At 34.4% G+C, this 6,537-nt stretch overlaps 1 non-coding gene across 1 annotated transcript; it reads left to right on the top strand.

The window, feature by feature from the left end:
• The first annotated feature begins 5,112 nt into the window (after positions 1–5,112).
• On the top strand, positions 5,113–5,219 carry LOC113864037. The gene has a single exon (XR_003504644.1). It is a non-coding gene; the product is annotated as a small nucleolar RNA R71 (small nucleolar RNA).
• The last annotated feature ends 1,318 nt before the right edge of the window (positions 5,220–6,537 follow it).

Genomic DNA, 6,537 nt, shown 5'->3' with positions numbered 1-6,537 from the left:
ACAATAATCTGATTGCAGTGCTTCCAAAGGTATTTTGGACAGATGATCTACAACACCATTGTCCTTTCCCTTCTTGTCTTTAATTTCTAATTCAAATTCTTGGAGCAGCAGGATCCATCTTTGCAGTCTTGGTTTGGCATCCTGTTTAGAAAGAAAATATTTCAAGGCAGCATGGTCAGTATATACCACAACCTTTGATCCTACCAAATAAGATCTGAATTTATCAAAAGTAAACACTATAGCAAGCAGCTCTTTTTCAGTTGTTGTGTAATTAATCTGTGCAGAATTTAGGACTCTACTAGCATAGTAAATCACCTGTAGTCTTTTATCTTTCTTTTGTCTTAATACAACACCTATTGCATTATCACTTGCATCACACATAAGTTCAAATGGTAAAGTCCAGTCAGGTTTAACAAGTATTGGAGTAGAAATCAATTTCTCTTTTAAAATGGAAAAAGCATTCAAAAATGGTTCATCAAATACGAATTCTGCATCTTTCATAAGCAAGTCACTAAGAGGTTTAGCAATTTTAAAAAAATCCTTAATGAACCTCCTATAGAACCCTGCATGGCCAAAAAAGCTTCTAATTCCTTTTACATTCACAGGTGAAGGTAATTTACTAATCACTTCTATTTTAGCTTGATCAACCTTCATCCCTCTCACAGAAATCTTATGGCCAAGTACTATGCCTTCTTGAACCATAAAGTGGCATTTCTCCTAATTGGACACAAAATTAGTCTCTTGGCACCTCTGCAAAACAATGGACAAGTTAGATAGGCAGTCATCAAATGAATCTCCAAATACAGAAAAATCATCCATGAAAACTTCAATTATTTTCTTAACCAAGTCAGAAAAAATAGCAAGCATACACCTTTGAAATGTGGTTGGAGCATTACAAAGCCCAAAAGGCGTCCTTCTATATGCAAATATTCCAAATGGACAAGTAAATACAGTCTTTTCTTGGTCAATTGGATCCACAACAATCTGGTTATAGCTAGAATATCCATGTAGAAAGCAATAAAATGTGTGACCAACTAACCTTTCTAACATTTAGTCTACAAAAGGCAGAGGAAAATGGTCTTTTCTGGTCACATCATTCAGTCTTCTATAATCTATGCACATCCTCCATCCTATAACTGTCCTTGTAGGTATCAATTCATTTTTTTCATTTGGTACCATAGTCATTCCTCCCTTTTTGGGTACCACTTGTACAGGACTTACCCAGCTGCTGTCTGAAATGGGATATATAATTCTAGCATTCAAGAGTTTCATGACCTTCTTTCTTACCACTTCCTTCATGGAAGGATTTAGTCTTCTTTGAGGCTTTCAAATCTGATATGCTCCATCCTATTGCTGACTTGTGTGCTCTCAAAATTCTCAACAACTTTTCTTCCTTTTTGTCCTTGAGTTCATTGCTGATTATGACTGGATTTTCATGATTTTAGTCCAAAAATGCATATCTTAAGTGAGAAGGCAGCTGCTTGAGTTCTAACTTCTGAGTTTGTTCTTCTTCTACTTCCTTTTTCAGTTCTTCCTTGATTGATTTCTCTGCAGGGGTCAAGACTGGTAGAGTTTCCAATTGCTGCACAATTTCCATAAGGTGTTCTTCCTTATGCATAACAGATTTAGTATTTCCTGCAACTATGGTTTCTCTCAACACAGAAATTTCATCAAATTCATCAAGATGATAAGGTGTAATAAGAGAATCCAGTATATCCACTCTCATACATGAGTTATCATCAATTGGATACTTGAGTGCTTGAAAAACATTAAATATTACCTTTTGATCCTACACTCTAAGCATGAGCTCTCCCTTTTAAACATCAATAAGAACTCTTCGTTGCAAGGAACGGTCTTCCCAAAATCAGAGGTATATTTGCATCCACTTCCATGTCTAGAATGACAAAATCTGCAGGAAAAATAAATTTGTCAACCTTAATGAACAAATCTTCTACAACTCCATATGGATAAGTGAAAGATCTATCAGCTAATTGCAGTGTAATGGTGATTGGTTTCACTTCTTCTATTCCCAACTTCTTCATAATAGCTAGGGCCATGAGATTAATGCTTGCTCCTAGATCACATAAAGCTCTTCCCACAGTACATTTTCCAATTTCACAAGGGATGCTAAAGGATCCTGGATCCTTGAGTTTTTGAGGAAGTTTTCTTTTAAGAATAGCACTGCGTTCTTCTGTTAATGACACTTTCTTGTCATGTTCCAATTTCCTTTTCTTGGAAAGCAATTCCTTCATAAACTTAGCATAAGAATGCCATCTGCTCCAATGCTTCTGCAAAAGGAATGTTGATTTGCAATTTCTTGAATACATTCAGAAATCTTTCAAACTGCTCCTCTTGCTTAGGATTTTGCACTCTTTGAGGATAAGGTAACCTTTTATATTTTTCTAAATCAATTAGTCTACAAGCATCCTCAAAGAGATGCTTCTTTGTCTTTCTCTCAAAATTTGTAGGAGCTTCTACCTTATTTTCTGAATATTCTCTCTTTAGTAGCTTAAAATTCCCTTGTTACAGATCTTTTTCTATTCTTCCTTCTTCTGCTGCATCACTCACTTTTTTTCTCTGCAGATTTTGGACTGGCTACCACATCTGAACTCCTTATTGTTATAGCTTGACACTTCTCTTTTGGATTTATCACTGTATTACTTGAAAATCTTCCCTCATCTCTATTTGCTAGTTGTTCAGCCAACTGTCCAATTTGAGTTTTTAGCTTCTTCATGAAAGCTTCTTGATTTTTAATCCTGGTTTGAGTGACCTTCATAAATTGTGTCACACTTCTAAGGATAAGTTAATTTAACTAGCAAGTGTACTAGTGTTGATGTAGCAAGTTATAAAAATGATAGAACTGTGTTAGGGTCCCAAGTATCGATCTCAGGGAATAAAAGTATTCAATTACCACTTCACAAGGTCCCAATTAGTTGAGCTTCACGAATTTTAAATAGCGTTTGGAATTAGAATTGACAAATACTGAAATCAGAAGAAAAACATAACAATGAACATGTAAATGTGTGATGAACAGATGTGGAAGACATAGCTAGGGAGTTCTTTCACCAAAACTTCAATGTTGAATCAATAAAAATCTGAACTTTCAAGTAATTAGAAAGAATGACAATCAGTTTCACGTTTTATTATTCAAAGGTTAATTCCTTAACTCAGTGAACCTAAAAAATCACTCTAATTCCTTAGATCTGGTTCAATTCAATGTTGCTTTAAGTATGAGAAACCAGAAGATTGCAAGATCAAGTTCTCTTATCCCTAAGAAAGCTATAATCCTGGTAATTGATTAATAAGAGTTTCTCTATAATTAGTTAATCAAATTTCCATTCAATTACTATGTAAAGTGCAAAATCAACTACTCAATTCATTCCAATAATTGAAATTCAGATCCAGAATCAATTCAACACGTTTGTTTTGGATCCACAATCCCTAACTATGAAGAAATTACACAGCCAATACAACAGAGAAAGAAAAAGAAAGAGAAGAGGAGAAGGAACACAGAAGAGCCATCTTCAATCGATCTTCAATCTGATTCCTCTAGGTTGAAGCTCGGTGTTCATCCCCACTCTTTCTCTCAAACTCTCTCCACACCCAAGAACTAAGTGGAAATGAAAAATGAACAAAAGGTCCAAAAATCTGAGCATTTCTGCAATTTATAATTTTTCTGCCATGAGTGCGTTATCACTTTACTTCATAAGAGTAGCCATGTGCAGGCTTATCTGATGTTTTGGAAGACTAGAGTGATCACTTTCATTCATAAAAGTAGCAACGTTGGAAGTCGAGTTTTGCGCGTGTTCACTTTCATGAGGAAAAGTGGCCACGCGCAACTTGTAAAGCTGAAGGTCTCTCTGGAACACTCACTTTCGTTAGTGAGAGTGACCACGCGCTTCTCGCTATGTATGGAGTCTCTCTGGAACACTTACTTTCACCAGTAAAAGTGGTAACACACTCATTGTATTGAATGGGATTCTTTTGGAACGCTTACTTTCGCCAACAAAAGTGACAACGCGCTACTTACTAAGTCTAAAGTCTCTCGGGAACGCTCACTTTCACCAGTGAAAGTGACAACGCATAGACTTCACTTCCCATTTAAGCTCTGGATCATTTACTTTCACTAACAATAGTGATCACGCCCAGCCCAAACTCCATAAACCTTGTTCTTTAAGTCCAGACTTGCTACTTTTCTTCTATCTTTCCATTGATCTTCCATCTTCATGAACTCTGCTCATAATTTTCTACAAAAACATTCTTGAATTATTAATTTCTACACAGAAAATTCACAAATGATAAAATAACTATTTATTTAAGAAAAACCTTCAATCATTCTATTTTTATGAGTTTTTTTGCTTTTTCTAACATATTTTCCTTATCAAATTGATTAAAACTATATTAAAATACTAGTAAAATTATGGATTCATCAAACTGCAGCATTGTCTCTTCAATCTCATTCATTCTTTCATTCATAGGTCTGAACGAATTCTGACTTCTTTGAGGTTGAGTAGAGGAATTTCCTTGAAAATACTGGTATTGCTGTGAATTTCTTGCATTCAAAAATGAAGGAAAGAGATTAGTTTTTTTCACAGCAAAATTTTGAGGATTCTATTTGTAAAATTGTTGATTCCTGTTATTTGGATATGGGAACCCATGAGGAAATGATTACTGAGGAAAAGATTGTTGCTGTCTTTGATAATTCCCCATATAATTAACTTGCTCTTGTGGATCTGGTGTAGGTATATCACATGCACCATTAACATGATTCCCTCCACAAAAATCACAACTGAATTGATTAGTTGCAACATTTTCGGCTTGTAGATTGCTGATTTGCTGAGTCAAAGCTGTTATTTGCTCAGAAAATAATTGATTTTGCAGCTGATTCTGTGCAAGACAAGTCTCTATAGCTTTAGCTTCATATCCACTACTTCTCTTTGCATGTCTTGAGTTGGAATTTTGGTACATAGATGAAGCCATCATCTCAATAATTCTTTGAGCTTCTTCTCTAAGGATTTCATAGTTAGAGAACCTCTTGCAGCTGCATCCACCATAGTTCTAGTCACTACATTCATTCTATTGTAAAAAGTTTCCAACTGCATCCACTCTGGAATACAATGATGTGGACATCTTCTTAGTAACTCTTTATATCTTTCCCAAGCTTCATAAAGTGATTCTCCTTCCTACTGCACAAAGGATGTGATTTCCCCTCTCAATTTGGTAGCTTTGGATGGAGGAAAGTACTTGGTTAAAAATTTGTTCACAAGTTCTATCCATGTGGTGATGCTCTCTTGAGGCTGTGCTTGTAACCAACATTTGGCCTTGTTTCTCAAAGAGAATGGAAATAGCCTCAGTCTTATAGCATCTTCACTCACTCCATTCATCCTTATAGTGTCACATAACTGCAGAAAATTATAAATATTCAAGTTAGGATAATAAAAAATTCCTCCAGAAAATTGATCCTGTTGTACCAAATGAAGTAAGGTTGGTTTGATTTCAAAATGATTAGCTTGAATGGTTGGTCTAACTATTGAAGAGTTATAGCCCTGCATAATTGGAATTGCATAATCTCCTAGTGTTCTCACTCTATGTTGTTCTGCCATTTCAATTTCTGGAGTTGTCTGTCCTAAAGGTGAATGTGTTCTTTTTATAATAGGAGTATTTTGATTCTTTAGAGAATGTATAATCTCTAAATCACTATCACCTCCTAAAGAACTTTCTTCTCTAACCTCTCTTCTTAATAGAATGTATTTTGTTTTTGCTATGCATATACAATCAAAATGAGAAATAAGTAGGAAGAAAACAAAAAACTGCACTAATTCTATTATTCAAGCAATGTAACTATTTAAAATAATACAAAGATCTGCCAGAAATCCAGACTATAAAAGTAAAGAATTAACTACTAAATTGAGTGCAAAACAGAAAAATTCTAAATGCAATCTAATATTGCAGAAAATTAAAGAAAACAAATGCCCAATCTAGTTATTTTCCTGTTACTAATGATATTGAAAACAACTATTCCCCGGCAACGATGCCAAAAACTTGTCAATTTCTCAACAAAAGTAATTTTGACTAGCAAGTGTACTAGTGTTATTGTAGCAAGCTATAAAATTTTTAGAACTATGTTTGAGTCCCAAATATCATCCTCAGGGAATAGAATTCTCAAATATCACTTCACAAGTCCACAATTATTTGAGTCTAACAAAATTCAATTGAAGTTTGGAAGCAAAAGCAACAAATATTAAAACTCAGATAACAAAACAGAACAAAGATCATGAAAATGTGTATTTAACAGATGTAGAAAACATAGTTAGAGACTTGTTTCACCAAAACTTCAGTGTTGATTCAATAAAGTTCTAAACTTGCAAGTATTTAGATGGAATGACAATCAGTTTCACAATATATTAATCAAAGGTTAATTCCTTAACTCAATGAATCTAACATTCAATTTAATCATTCTAATTCCTTAGATCTAGTTCAATTAAATGTTGCATTAAGCATTAAAAACCAAAAGATTGCAAGATAAAGATGTCTTAT

This window comes from Abrus precatorius, unplaced genomic scaffold, assembly GCF_003935025.1.
Source record: "Abrus precatorius isolate BTA unplaced genomic scaffold, Abrus_2018 Scaffold3, whole genome shotgun sequence".
Taxonomy (NCBI): Eukaryota; Viridiplantae; Streptophyta; class Magnoliopsida; order Fabales; family Fabaceae; genus Abrus; species Abrus precatorius.
The sequence above is the reverse complement of the archived record's forward strand: the minus strand, read 5'-3'. Positions and strand labels throughout refer to the sequence as shown.